The sequence below is a fragment of the Salvelinus namaycush genome, chromosome 23 (assembly GCF_016432855.1).
Source record: "Salvelinus namaycush isolate Seneca chromosome 23, SaNama_1.0, whole genome shotgun sequence".
Lineage (NCBI taxonomy): Eukaryota > Metazoa > Chordata > Actinopteri > Salmoniformes > Salmonidae > Salvelinus > Salvelinus namaycush.
The window spans coordinates 29,002,350-29,018,656 of record NC_052329.1 but is presented as its reverse complement, the minus strand read 5'-3'; positions in this window follow the sequence as shown (position 1 = coordinate 29,018,656).

The following is a 16,307-nucleotide window of genomic DNA, read 5'->3' as shown; positions in this document are numbered from 1 at the left end:
ATAGAGAGGGAAGGGAGGAAGAGAAGAATAGAGAGGGAAGGGAGGAAGAGAAGAATAGATAGGGAAGGGAGGAAGAGAAGGATAGAGAGGGGAGGGAGGAAGAGAAGGATAGAGAGGGAAGGGAGGAAGAGAAGGATAGAGAGGGGAGGGAGGAAGAGAAGGATAGAGAGGGAAGGGAGGAAGAGAAGGATAGAGAGGGAAGGGAGGAAGAGAAGGATAGAGAGGGAAGGGAGGAAGAGAAGGATAGAGAGGGGAGGGAGGAAGAGAAGGATAGAGAGGGAAGGGAGGAAGAGAAGAATAGAGAAGGAAGGGAGGAAGAGAAGGATAGAGAGGGGAGGGAGGAAGAGAGGGAGAGAGACAGGGGAGGGAGGAATAGAGGGAGAGAGAAGGGGGAGGGAGAGGAGAGTGGAAGAACATAGAGATGTTCTTACTCCCATAAACACACACACACAAATGCAGATGACATCAGGATTGCTGGCCCAGGCACACCGGTTTGTGTCAACAATTGCAATGCTGCTGGGCTCAACAGTTTCCTGTGTGTATCACCACCCAAAGATATCCAGCCAACCTGACACAACTGTGAGGAGCACTGGAGTCAACATGGGCCAGCATCCCTGTCGAACATTTTCGACACCTTGTAGAGTCCATTCCCCAATATTATTGAGGCTGTTCTGAGGGCAAAAGGGGGTGGGTTTAACCTAATATTAGAATGGTGTTCCTAAAGGTGGCAGGGGATGCAGGTAGCCTAGTGGTTAGAGCGTTGGACTAGTAAGTGGAAGGTTGCAAGATCGAATCACCAAGGTGAAAATCTGTCAAGAACAAGGCAGTTAACCCACTGTTCCTAGGCCGTCATTGAAAATAAGAATTTGTTCTTCAATGTCTTGCCTTGGTATTCTCAGTGTAGATGAGGTAGTTGTGAACAGCATGTTTGCTTTCTAAATAAGTTCTAAGGGTGGACGGAGTGTGTGTGAGGTGTGCGTACGAGAGTCAAAGTATGTGTGATGTGTCCATGTAATATGAAGTGTTCATGTTGCGTGTGCACGCTTGCGTGTATGTAAGGTGTGTGTGCTTGGGGGTGGTGGAGATTTTAAGGCCACTGTTCACCTGTGGAGGTCTGTCTGTCTTAGTTATGTGGATCAGTGTGTGTAGCCGGTGTGAGCAGGGCTCATCTTTAATGCATGTTATTCTGTGTGGGCCAGCTACTCCCCCCTCAACCAGAGTACCTGCTGCTACAGCCCTGCTGCTACAGCCCTGCTGCTTCATACTGCACACACACTGGGAGGGAGGGGAGAACTCTACCTGCTCACTCACACACACACACATAAATACACGCACGCACGCACACACACACACACACACACTTAATTACACGCACACACACACACTTAAATACACATACACACACACGCACGCACACACACACACACACACACACACACGCACGCACGCACGCACGCACGCACGCACACACACACACACACATAAATACACATACGCACGCACACACACACATAAATACACATACGCATGTACACACACACACACATAAATACACATACGCATGTACACACACACACACATAAATACACATACGCATGTACACACACACACACATAAATACACATACGCATGTACACACACACACACATAAATACACATACGCATGTACACACACACACACATAAATACACATACGCACGCACACACACGCACTTACGCACGCACGCACGCATAAATGTTCTCATCTCCCTTCCCCCTCCTTACTATTCTCTCTCATCCTCCTCTACGCCCAGGTTTAGCACGATTTCAGCAGAAAGCTGTGGGTAGCTCTGAATACCACAGGCTGTCTATCAGTGGGTTTAACCTGGGACAGGCAGGGGAGAGCAGGGGAATGGGGGATATGAGACACACAACAAAAAGAAGAAAAGATCAAGGAGGTGAAGAGGAGAAGGACAATTCGAGGAGGAGAGGGTGATGGTAATAGTAGGAGTGGAGGAGAACTCTTAGTAATGATTCAGAATGAATGACAGTGTTCCATTCTTCCTTTGCCTCTTGGTTCGGCTCTTGCAAGTTTAGCATGGGCTAACATCACTGAGAACCATTACAATGGCTGGACATACCATATAACAGGGCTATTCAGATCTAAGCCTGGGGGTCAGGAGTACTGCTCGTTTTCTTATTCTACCTGTTCATTAAGCAGAGGGATCACTCCAGATCCAAGGTCAAATTTGCTGTTTGTTCAGGTCCCCAGGACGTTTAGCGACGGCATCAAAACCGGCCACTAAGTGCAGAATACAAACTAAAAACCAATGCCCTGCGCTGGGATTGAACCCATGGTTTACTGGGATTGAACCCATGGTTTACTGGGATTGAACCCATGGTTTACAGAGCCAGAGCTTAGACTACTCCACCATCTGTCCTCAATGACTTAACAAGCTCAGTCGGAATTAATGTCTAAAGTTGTAACCTTACACCAAACCTTAATTCTTAACTTAACCAGTTGGAAGTAATGCCTAAACATTTGTGTGCCTAAATGTAACGTTTGTCACAGAAATTCGGGAGATGAAGTTAGTTTACTCGTCATAAATAGGCATTTGTCCAAGGACGTCAGGACATGAAGTCAGACTGTGATGTCTTCTTGAAATAATTGCACCCATCTGGAGTCCCAGGTCTAAATTGGTCCTTGATTAGAGGGGAAGAATGAAAATCAGCAGCGGAACTGGCTTCAAGGTCCAGATTTGAATTTGCCTGCCGTATAACATATGAATAAATCCTTTGTTGTCTTGTTGATGTTTACCCACATTATGTGAAACAGCTAACATAAGAATCATCGAATATTGACTGCAGTAGTGCAGTAGAATCAGCTTCAACTCCATTAGCAGAGAGGACGTCCCTCTGGTATGGCTCCTGACAGACAGACAGACAGACAGACAGACAGACAGACAGACAGACAGACAGACAGACAGACAGACAGACAGACACTGTGGATAATGGGATAGTAGGATATTATCTGAGTGAGGAGATATGGAGGACTGCTACAGCCTTTATGACTGTACGTGATAATGAAATCCCTTACAGGCTGTATGACTGTATGTGATAATGAAATCCCTTACAGCCTGTATGACTGTACGTGATAATGAAATCCCTTACAGCCTGTATGACTGTACGTGATAATGAAATCCCTTACAGGCTGTATGACTGTACGTGATAATGAAATCCCTTACAGCCTGTATGACTGTACGTGATAATGAAATCCCTTACAGCCTTTATGACTGTACGTGATAATGAAATCCCTTACAGGCTGTATGACTGTATGTGATAATGAAATCCCTTACAGCCTGTATGACTGTACGTGATAATGAAATCCCTTACAGCCTGTATGACTGTACGTGATAATGAAATCCCTTACAGGCTGTATGACTGTACGTGATAATGAAATCCCTTACAGCCTGTATGACTGTACGTGATAATGAAATCCCTTACAGCCTTTATGACTGTACGTGATAATGAAATCCCTTACAGCCTGTATGACTGTACGTGATAATGAAATCCCTTACAGCCTTTATGACTGTACGTGATAATGAAATCCCTTACAGCCTTTATGACTGTACGTGATAATGAAATCCCTTACAGCCTGTATGACTGTACGTGATAATGAAATCCCTTACAGCCTTTATGACTGTACGTGATAATGAAATCCCTTACAGCCTTTATGACTGTACGTGATAATGAAATCCCTTACAGCCTTTATGACTGTACGTGATAATGAAATCCCTTACAGCCTGTATGACTGTACGTGATAATGAAATCCCTTACAGCCTTTATGACTGTACTTGATAATGAAATCCCTTACAGCCTGTATGACTGTACGTGATAATGAAATCCCTTACAGCCTTTATGACTGTACGTGATAATGAAATCCCTTACAGCCTGTATGACTGTACGTGATAATGAAATCCCTTACAGCCTTTATGACTGTACGTGATAATGAAATCCCTTACAGCCTGTATGACTGTACGTGATAATGAAATCCCTTACAGGCTGTATGACTGTATGTGATAATGAAATCCCTTACAGCCTTTATGACTGTACGTGATAATGAAATCCCTTACAGCCTTTATGACTGTACGTGATAATGAAATCCCTTACAGCCTTTATGACTGTACGTGATAATGAAATCCCTTACAGCCTTTATGACTGTACGTGATAATGAAATCCCTTACAGGCTGTATGACTGTACGTGATAATGAAATCCCTTACAGCCTGTATGACTGTACGTGATAATGAAATCCCTTACAGCCTGTATGACTGTACGTGATAATGAAATCCCTTACAGCCTTTATGACTGTACGTGATAATGAAATCCCTTACAGCCTGTATGACTGTACGTGATAATGAAATCCCTTACAGCCTGTATGACTGTACGTGATAATGAAATCCCTTACAGCCTTTATGACTGTACGTGATAATGAAATCCCTTACAGGCTGTATGACTGTACGTGATAATGAAATCCCTTACAGCCTGTATGACTGTACGTGATAATGAAATCCCTTACAGCCTTTATGACTGTACGTGATAATGAAATCCCTTACAGCCTGTATGACTGTACGTGATAATGAAATCCCTTACAGCCTTTATGACTGTACGTGATAATGAAATCCCTTACAGCCTGTATGACTGTACGTGATAATGAAATCCCTTACAGCCTTTATGACTGTACGTGATAATGAAATCCCTTACAGCCTTTATGACTGTACGTGATAATGAAATCCCTTACAGCCTGTATGACTGTACGTGATAATGAAATCCCTTACAGCCTTTATGACTGTACGTGATAATGAAATCCCTTACAGCCTGTATGACTGTACGTGATAATGAAATCCCTTACAGCCTTTATGACTGTACGTGATAATGAAATCCCTTACAGGCTGTATGACTGTACGTGATAATGAAATCCCTTACAGGCTGTATGACTGTACGTGATAATGAAATCCCTTACATGCTGTACTCTGGCAGAGACTGATTCACTCCAATGATATGGTCGAGTGAGTATGTGTGAGAGTGTGAATCTGTGTGTGTGTGTGTGTGTGTGTGTGTGTGTGTGTGTGTGTGTGTGTGTGTGTGTGTGTGTGTGTGTGTGTGTGTGTGTGTGTGTGTGTGTGTGTGTGTTTCCATCAGTGGGTGTACAGTAGGGGTTATTTTATTCCAGACAGGTTTAGGGCCTCAGACAGACAGTGTCCAGTCTAACTCAGGCCAGCCCGGCTGATCGATGCTCCTCTCTGATCTCATCTGATCAGATGTCTGTGGGAAGCCATTGATCTCTCAGCAGGGCCTCAGTGGGTCCGGCAGAGACGAGAGGAAAAGAGAGAAATCCAGTCTACAGGTTGGTAGAGAAAGACCACAGGGCTAAGCAGGGCATGGAGGCAGAGGTAGAATACTAGTATCCTGCAACATGTAGAGGCTGAGAACCCCTGTTAAAGGCACATGTAACACACTGCACCACAGGGGGAGAGCAGAATGTTACTATCATAACTGATATACTTCTGTTATGTGTGATATCAGTATAGGAATGAGATATTCCCATGGTGATTGGCTGTGTGTGGGAATAGAGCAGTGGTTCTTAACCTTGTTGGAGGTACTGAACCCCACCAGTTTCATATGCGCATTCACCGAACCCTTCTTAATTGGAAAAATAAAATATGATTTTTTCAAATTCAAAACATAGGTATATATTTTACTGGTGCACAAAATGAACCGTGCATCAACATCAACACCGTGTGTTCAAAGAACAAAATCATCAAAACATGATTTTCACACAAAAACATAATAATGAATATTTACTGCAAATCAGTGTGACTTCTGCTGTTGCCTTTCAGAGACCAGTTCAGAAATGCGCGGCTTCACCTTGGCAAGTGCCACTCTCATGTCATTTTCGCAACAAAGTCTGTTCCTTTTCTTCGTTTTTATGTCCAGCATCCTCGAAAAGGATTGCTCACAAAGATATGTTGTAACAAACGGTATGAAAATCTCCAGAGCTTTCTTAGCAATAACAGGGTACGTTACCATTTGTTGACACCAAAACGTTGAAAGCGTTGTTGCTCTGAAGAGTTGCTGTTGAACCTGGCTCTGGATTTCATCTAGGTATTCATCATTGTCTCAACACTAAACGTGAACGGCTGTCTCACCCATGCTGGATATGACTCTCTTGTAGGGAAGTATCCGTCGAGAGACTCTGCAAGCTCATCTAAGTGCGTGGCAATTGCTTGCTTCAGTTCCGCGGGTACAGAAATGTCTCCGATTCCAGATACATCTTCGATCTTACTTACACAGTCGTCCAGCAGGGGAAAGTTTGCGAAGTTATCGTTCTCTGTTCGTCGTTTCCATAACGGTAGCTTTTTTTGAAAAGCCTTCAGGTTTTCCTCCGCTTCGATGATGTTGACTCCACCGCCCTGCATCTTTTGATTGAGATGATTGAGAGCTGCTGTCACGAATCCCGCTTCCTGAGTCTGGGTTTGCCTGTGTGTCTGTCCTGGAGTGTGTTTCAGGTGTCCTGGAACGCACCCTGTCTGGTTGCCGGGCGAATTAGCTTGTTGGGAGATTGATGTTCACCCGCACCTGTGTCCCATCAGTAATCTGCACACCTGTCCTGATCATCATCTCTCCCCTTCAAAAAGCTCTGACCTGACTTCCATTCCCTGCCGGATCGTTAGCCATGAACAGTATGTTGTGCCATAGTATCAGACTCCAGTTGGATAGTATTTGTTTTGTTATTTTTGTTTACGTATTGCTTGCCTTGAACTTACCTCCGTTTGTTTTGCCTTCAGTTACTCACCCGGATCATTCACCCCATTCACGCCTGGTCGACGGAGGATTCCGCTACTCCATTGGATTCACCTATTTACTCCCATCAATTCACCACCGCTGCCCGCTACGCCACCTGGATATATCTACCCATTCACATTTACTTGTAAATAAATACTCACCTTCTTCCTACGCTCCTTGTCCTGGTCTGCTTCTGGGTTCAATTTTGAAAGAACGTGACAGAACGATCCGGCCAAGGATGAACCCAGCGGACCTGGACTCCGTTTGCCATGCCATTACCCAGCAGGGGAAGACATTGGGACAACACAATACGGCGCTACAGGAGATAGCGAGTTCAATCCAGAACTTATCTGCTAGCTTGACACAAATCCAGGATCAGCTCAGTTTGCCGGCGATTCATTCACCACCTGTTTCACCCATCTCACCTGCCGGGTCTGGAGCGGTTTCCTTCCGTGAACCCAAGGTACCGACGCCTGATAAATATGAAGGGGATTTGGGAAGATGCCGTTCGTTTCTTATGCAGTGTGGGTTAGTGTTTGATCTGCAGCCCCATTCTTACGCCACGGACAAAGCTAGGATAGCCTTTGTTATTGAACTGCTGCGTGGAAGAGCTCTGGAATGGGCTTCAGCCATTTGGGAACGACAGGGAACCTGCACGGCTTCATATCAGGAGTTCACGGGAGAGATGAGAAAGCTTTTTGATCATCCAGTCCGAGGTAAGGACGCAGCTAAACGTTTGTTCTCTCTTCGCCAAGGAGCTCGCAGTGTGGCAGATTTTATGATCGAGTTCAGGACATTGGCGGTGGAGAGTGGTTGGAATGAGGAGTCACTACAAGCGTTTTTTTACAAGGGGTTGTCGGAGGAACTTAAGGACGAGCTGATATCTTATCCAGAGCCTAGTGACCTAGACAGCTTGGTCACTTTATCTATTCGGGTAGATAATAGAGTCCGAGAGAGAAGGAGGGAGAAGCAGTGGGTTACCATTCGGTTCAGGAAGTGAACCAGAAAGTATTGATCGTTATTCCCCACACGGTATTAGTGGAGGGGTCTTGCCACCAGATTCTGAACCAATGCAAGTGGGGCGACACGGGCTAACTAAGGAGGAGCGCCAACGTAGACGTAAGACCAACAGCTGTTTCTACTGTGGTAGCTCGGGACATTACATCTCCGCTTGTCCACAGCGCCCGTTAAACTGCCCGGCTCGCTAGTTTTGGGAGGAATTTTAGCGAGCCAGTTTCAATCTCTCAAGGATCCTGTCAGACCCCGTTTTCCTGCGACCCTTATGAATAAGGATCAGAGATTAGAGATGAACGCTCTTATCGATTCAGGTGCCGATGGCAGCTTTATTGATGCCGACTTGGTGGAACAGCTGGGGCTTTCCAAGGAGCAATTGCCGGAAGCCATTGAAGCAACCACTCTGAACGGGAGTAGTCTGGCACGGATCACTATGAGGACTGAACCGGTTAAGATGTTGGTGTCGGGGAATCATTCAGAGTTGATCTCCTTCCTCATTCTGTCCTCGCCCCATGTTCCTCTGGTTCTTGGTTACCCCTGGCTGAAGGAACACAATCCCTCGTTTGATTGGGTGACGGGTAAGGTAACTAGTTGGAGCATTGAGTGTCATGCTAACTGCCTTAGGACTGCCTGTTCTCCTGCTGTTTCCAGTCAGGTTAGTGACTCTGCTCCTCCTGATTTGTCTCTGGTTCCAGAAACATATCACGAGTTGGGTGAAGTATTCAGTAAACAGAAGGCTCTGTCCCTTCCTCCCCACCGACCTTATGACTGTGCGATTAATCTGTTTCCTGGAGCTGCCTTTCCCAAGGGACGGTTATACAGTATCTCTCGACCTGAACGTGAGGCCTTGGAGACCTACATCAAGGAGTCTCTAGCTGCAGGTCTCATTCGGCCCTCGTCATCACCTCTGGGAGCAGGATTTTTTTTTGTGAGCAAGAAGGATGGCTCTCTTCGACCGTGTATTGATTATCGGGGGTTGAATGATATTACGGTCAAGAACAAGTATCCCCTTCCCTTGATGAGCTCGGCTTTCGATTCCTTACAGGGTGCTACGGTGTTTACGAAGCTTGATTTACGTAATGCGTATCATTTGGTTCGGATCAAAGAGGGGGACGAGTGGTTGACTGGGTTCAATACTCCGATGGGACATTTTGAGTACCAAGTGATGCCGTTTGGACTGACCAACGCTCCGGCTGTGTTCCAAAGTATGGTAAATGACGTTCTGAGAGATATGATTGGAATTTTTGTGTTCGTTTACCTGGATGATATCCTCATCTTCTCGAAGGAGCTTTCTAGCCACGTTCTGCATGTCAAGCAGGTCCTGCAGCGGTTATTGGAGAACCGTCTGTTCGTGAAGGCTGAGAAGTGTGATTTTCACGCCCACACGACGTCATTTCTCGGGTACATCATATCCAGGGGAGAGATCAAGATGGACCAAGAGAAGGTTCGGGCGGTTCGGGATTGGGTCCAGCCCGGTACGAGATTGCAGCTCCAGAGATTTCTGGGGTTTGCGAACTTCTATCGGAGGTTTATCCGTGATTACAGCCGGGTGGCCGCCCCTTTAACTGCCCTGACGTCTTGCACCAGAAATTTCTGTTGGACTCCTGAGGCAGACCGAGCATTTCTGGACTTGAAGAGCCGATTCACCAACGCCCCGATTCTCTCTCAACCTGACACTTCCCGTCAGTTTGTTGTTGAAGTGGACGCGTCTGATGTGGGGGTGGGCGCCATCCTGTCCCAGCGTAGCTCCACTGACGGTAAACTCCATCCCTGCGCTTTCTACTCTTGTCGTCTTTCTCCAGCTGAAAGAAACTACGATGTGGGTAACCGGGAGCTTCTCGCTGTGAAGCTTGCCTTGGAGGAGTGGCGTCACTGGTTGGAGGGAGCGGAGCAACCGTTTGTGGTCTGGACTGACCACAAGAATCTGGCTTACGTGCAATCGGCTAAACGTCTCAACGCCCGTCAGGCCAGGTGGGCGTTGTTTTTTGGACGCTTCAATTTTTCCCTGACGTTCCGACCTGGGTCGAAGAACGGGAAGGCGGACGCCCTGTCCCGGATGTTCTCTAAGACGGAGGAGAGTGGGGCCAAGACTGAGACGATTCTTCCCCAGAATGTTGTCGTGGGAACCGTTACATGGAGGATTGAGGAGGATGTGATGGCGGCCCTTCGGACGCAGCCCGGCCCTGGTAACGGTCCACCCGGTCGGTTGTTCGTGCCTGAGTCGGTCCGTTCTGCTGTTCTTCAGTGGTCCCACGCCAGCAAGATAGCTTGTCACCCTGGCGTTGCTCGGACTATGTCGCTACTGCGCAGACGATTTTGGTGGCCTGCCATGGGAGAAGATACCCGGAGGTTTGTTGCCGCATGTCCTGTTTGTGCTCAGAACAAAAGTACCAATCGGCCCAGCTCTGGGCTTCTTCACCCCCTACCTATTCCTCGGCGACCTTGGTCGCATCTGGCCCTGGATTTTGTCACAGGATTGCCCCCTTCTGTTGGGAACACGGTCATTCTGACCATTGTGGACAGATTCAGCAAGTTTGCTCATTTTGTCCCTCTCTCCAAGCTTCCATCGGCTACGGAGACGTCTGAGATCTTGGTTAGGGAGGTTTTCAGGGTCCACGGATTGCCCAGTGACATTGTTTCTGACCGTGGTCCTCAGTTTACCTCTGCTGTCTGGAGATCTTTCTGTTTGGCCATTGGAGCTACAGTCAGTCTCACTTCTGGATTTCATCCACAATCTAATGGTCAGGCGGAGAGAGCCAACCAGAAGATGGAGTCCACGCTGCGTTGTCTTGTCTCCTCTGATCCTACCTCTTGGTCATCTCAATTACCCTGGGTCGAGTATGCCCATAATACCCTTCCGTCCTCTGCCACTGGGATGTCCCCCTTCCAATGCCTGTACGGTTACCAACCTCCTTTGTTTCCTTCTCAGGAAAGGGATCTCTCGGTTCCCTCTGTCCAGACCCACATTCGTCGTTGCCACCGGACCTGGCATCGGGCCAGGAAGGCTCTCCTTAGAGTGTCTGACCGGTATCAGATCCAGGCGAATCGTCGCCGTATTCCTGCCCCAGCTTATACGGTCGGAGATAAGGTTTGGTTGGCTACACGGGATCTTCCTCTACGGACTGAGTCGAGAAAGTTGTCACCGAAGTTCATTGGTCCGTTTGTAGTGGAGAGAATCATTAATCCTGTTGTGGTTCGACTCAAGTTGCCTGCAACTCTTAGAGTACATCCCACCTTTCATGTCTCCTGCCTCAAGCCGGTTCACCTCAGTCCTCTGTTGCCCCCTCCTCCTCGTCCTCCTCCTCCTCGGATGATCGGAGGTGGTCCTGTCTACACGGTGCGCCGCATCATGGACTCCAGACGGCGGGGTCGAGGGTACCAGTATTTAGTGGATTGGGAAGGATATGGTCCAGAGGAGAGGAGTTGGATTCCTCGGCGTCAGATCCTGGATGACGACCTGCTTCGTGACTTCTACCGCCTCCACCCTGGCGCTCCAGGTAGTCCGCCCGGTGGCGTTCGTCGGAGGGGGGGTACTGTCACGAATCCCGCTTCCTGAGTCTGGGTTTGCCTGTGTGTCTGTCCTGGAGTGTGTTTCAGGTGTCCTGGAACGCACCCTGTCTGGTTGCCGGGCGAATTAGCTTGTTGGGAGATTGATGTTCACCCGCACCTGTGTCCCATCAGTAATCTGCACACCTGTCCTGATCATCATCTCTCCCCTTCAAAAAGCTCTGACCTGACTTCCATTCCCTGCCGGATCGTTAGCCATGAACAGTATGTTGTGCCATAGTATCAGACTCCAGTTGGATAGTATTTGTTTTGTTATTTTTGTTTACGTATTGCTTGCCTTGAACTTACCTCCGTTTGTTTTGCCTTCAGTTACTCACCCGGATCATTCACCCCATTCACGCCTGGTCGACGGAGGATTCCGCTACTCCATTGGATTCACCTATTTACTCCCATCAATTCACCACCGCTGCCCGCTACGCCACCTGGATATATCTACCCATTCACATTTACTTGTAAATAAATACTCACCTTCTTCCTACGCTCCTTGTCCTGGTCTGCTTCTGGGTTCAATTTTGAAAGAACGTGACAGCTGCAAAGATATCAGCCATGTACGCTAAAATGAGAATGAACTCAGAATTTTTGAAGCAATCTGCATGACAATGTTGGTGCTCTTGCAAAAACAGGGCTAATTCCACACGCACGGCAAAAACATGATTCAGCACCTGTCCCCGGGATAACCACCGAACGTTAGAATGGTACAGAAGTACCTCGAATTCAGAGCCCATTTCTTTACACAGCTCACTGAAGATGCGGTGCCTCAGAGCACTAGTTCGCACATAGTTCACGCATTCCACTACAATTTTTAATACTTCTGCCAGTTTTGGAGGCAAGGTTTTTGTTGCCAACGCATGCCTGTGCAGAATACAATGCGTAACAATGATGTGTGGTGCATCGGCTTTCACTAGCGCACCAAAACCAGACTTTCTTCCCAGCATGACTGGAGCTCCGTCCGAACAAACTGCAGAAACCATATCCCACGAAAGATTGTTGTCTTTGAAAAAGTCATCCACAAGTTTCTTCACATCGGCTGCCTTAGTTGTTGTTGTAAGAGGCTTACAAAATAAAAAATCTTCCTTTATCACGTCGTCTTTCACATAGCGCACGAATACAGCAAGCTGGCTTAGATTGGAAACATCTGTGGTCTCGTCGAGTTGAAGGCTGAATTTTGCCTCTTTTCCCAGGATGATATTCGCCATCTTCAACACAGCTGGTTTTATGAGTGTTTCACCAATGGTGTGTGGTTTGCCCTGCTTTGCGATCAGGTAAGCAACTTCGTACGATGCTGTGAGGATCGGTTTCGAATCATATGAGTCGGATGTGTGTCTTGACCTCCGCCGAACCCCTGAGACTGACTCACCGAACCCCTGGGGTTCGATCGAACCCAGGTTAAGAACCACTGGAATAGAGGGAAAGAGAGCAATGTATTATTCAAGTGTTTCTATCTCTCTTTCTTTCTGTCTCTCTCTCGTGTTACTCGTGGTCACTATTTTTCTTTCTCTATTCCCTTCTGTCTCTCATGGTCACTCCATACCCCAGGGGCCCTCATACTCAGAGGTCACTCCTCCTCTCGTTCTTTAAAACATTCTGTCTATCTTCACATTCTGTTGAGCCTGCTGCTCAGTTATACTCAATGACTGACACTGTCTTCTGTTGACATTTTCTTCCATGTTTATAGATTCACAGCCCAGAACTCTGTGTGTGTGTGTGTGTGTGTGTGTGTGCGTGCGTGTGTATGACAGTTGAGTACTGTTACCACCACTGAATAACACACTACAACAATGCAATGATCTCAATCTGTTCACATGTTGGTGTGTGTGTGTTAGAGTGGATCCACTACACACTGGGATAATGCAATTACTATCCATCTTCTTACACCTCACCCAGGTAACCCACAATACTACACTCAGCCCAACAGATGGCAAGCCCACTTTCCCAAACATCCCATTAGGCTGCAATCATATATGCACACAGAGTTGCATGTGAGTACACACACATGCTCAAATACATTTAGTATGCACTGAGAGAAATTAAGGAAGATGTCAGTCAGTCCCCCAATCCACAGGTCATCATTGACCAGATCTCACCACCCCTTAGTGCATCCACCATTCTCTCTTCACTTCTTTCTCACGCTATCCCCCTCTTCTCTCTCTCTCTCTCTCTCTCTCTCTCTCTCTCTCTCTCTCTCTCTCTCTCTGAGGTTCTGTTATGAGCTGATTGTGATTCTGTTGATACAGCACAGTGTTTTCACAGCCTTTTATCAGCAGCCTTTCATCTCTCTTCACACCCTCCATCCCTCAATACCCAGTCTACTGCCCCAGCCTGCCCCCCCAGCCCTGCACTCTGCTAGGGCAACCAGCTGCTCACACTACCCTCCTGCACCACTCAAACCCAGAAAAGGTTGTGTGTGTGTGTGAGAGAGTGTGTGTGCATGCATATGTGTGTGTGTGTCTTATGTGTGTGCAGGTACAGAAACACATTATATTACTGCGTTCATTTCAGTTCTGTGTTAATGCATGAGTTAAGTAAGTGTGTGATTGGTTGCGGCCAGCCAGTGGACAGCTACTTTCAATCTATTCTCTGTCTGTCTGAGCTGGCCTCTTGTCGTCTGCCTGGCCAGGAGAGACGGAGAGAATTGAGACAGAATTGTCTTATCAGGGAGCGGTTGTGCAGGCAGCTCATGTCTGACAAGCGTTTAATAAGATCTAGGTAATTGTTTCTCTCTCTCTCTCTCTCTCTCTCTCTCTCTCTCTCTCTCTCTCTCGCTCGCTCTCTCTCTCTCTCTCTCTCTCTCTCTCTCTCTCTCTCTCTCTCTCTCTCTCTCTCTCTCTCTCTCTCTCTCTCTCTCTCTCTCTCTCTCTCTCTCTCTCTCTCTCTCTCTCTCTCTCTCTCTCTCTCTCTCTCTCTCTCTCTCTCTCTCTCTCTCTCTCTCTCTCTCAATTAAGGGCTTTATTGGCATGGGAAACATATGTTAACATTGCCAAAGCAAGTGAAGTAGATAATAAACAAAAGTGAAATAAACAATAAAAATGAACAGTAAACATTACAATCACAGAAGTTACAAAAGAATAAAGACATTTCAAATCTCTCACTCACTCACTCACTCACTCACTCTCTCTCTCTCTCTCTCTCTCTCTCTCTCTCTCTCTCTCTCTCTCTCTCTCTCTCTCTCTCTCTCTCTCTTTCTCATTCTATTCCCTTCTCCTGCTATCCATTTGCAGTTAACCATTAACAAGTCATTATTTCTGTCAGTGAATGAAAAATCCCTTGAGGCCATTTAAAAAGCTTGTACGGGTTGTGATGGGAGTCTGTTGATGATGTCACTGACCTCCACCCTTAGCAGGGCAGGATAGGAGGATGTGGTACACCATTAACCTCACAACTCCCAGCCTGCATGTGATTTAAGGACTGTAATTTATATGCTGTTTTCTTAATTAAAGAATCCCATTTGTAAAACAGGTCACGTATACATGGGAGAATGTGTTTTGTTTCATTTGTGTGTACGCGTGCGTGTGTGTGCGTGTGCCCGTGTGTGTGTGTGTGTGTGTATGTGTGTGTGTGAAAATCTGCTGACACAGGATATATGTCCTCCAGCGGTTCTCTGCCTCTTTGCTTATCCGCTCTTATTAAAGCCGTAAATATTACCAGAACATACATTTGACGTAATGATACAATTCTTTCTTTCTTTCTCTCTCTCTATCCATCTCGCTTGTTAATATCACATTCATTTCCCAAACTAATTAGAGTAGGGTGATGATTGCTGGGGCCAGAGTTTTATGCAATCTGTTTGGAGGCCTTTTTTGGTCTTTTGAAATATGCCCACCCTCTCTTCCTCATCAATCCAGTTTTAGAGCTGTGAAATGTGGAGGCCCATTTGACTTTTTATGGGGGTTTGTAATTGTAGTTTTATGTAGATGTTCTACTGGTTGTTAAAGAGCCAAACATGCTCCAGATGTCTTTGTGGCTGGCACAAACAGACTGCACTATCAGGTTTGAAGGTAAGACCCAGATGCAGACTGTGTCGGAGTAACAATGTTTATTACAGCAACAGGGCAGGCAAAAAACAGGTCAAGGCAGGCAGGGGTTGATAACCAGAGTAGTGGGGCAAAGGTACAGAATGGCAGGCAGGCTCAGGGTGGGGTAAGGCAGAGGTCGGTAATCCAGAGGTGAGGCAAAGGTACAGAATGGCAGGCAGGCTCAGGGTCAGGGGCAGGCAGAGTGGTCAGGCAGGCGAGCTCGGAGTCAGGACAGGTAAGGGTCAAATCCAGGAGGGAGAGAAAAGAGAGACTGGAAAAAGCAGGAGCTGAGACACAAAACGCTGGCTGACTTGAACCAACAAGACAAACTGGCAACAGATAAACAGAGAACACAGGTATAAATACACAGGGGATAATGGGGAAGATGGGCGACACCTGGAGGGGGTGGAGATAATCACAAAGACAGGTGAAACAGATCAGGGTGTGACAGCACTGTACGTTAGCAACACAGGAAACCTATGCTCTTTTTACTTAACAAGTTGTGTATCCCTACCTTTTTTGGTCAAGTGCAGTTTTTTTTACCTTTATTTAACTAGGCAAGTCAGTTAAAAAGAAAATCTTATTTTTCAATGACGGCCTAGGGTTAACTGCCTTGTTCAGGGGCAGAACAACAGATTTTTTACCTTGTCAGCTCAGGGATTCAATCTTGCAACCTTTCAGTTAATAGTCCAACAGCTCTAACCACTAGGCTAACCTGCCACCCCATAGTTGATTGGATGTGGCTCCCATCACTGTGGTGATAAATTAGTTATGACAACAGAAGCTGACAAATTATTTCAGATGACGGGTTTGGTGGTTAGGGGAAAGCAACATTTGATGAAAGAATGCTGATCAGAAATATGAGTAACGGTAAAGGATCACATAGATTT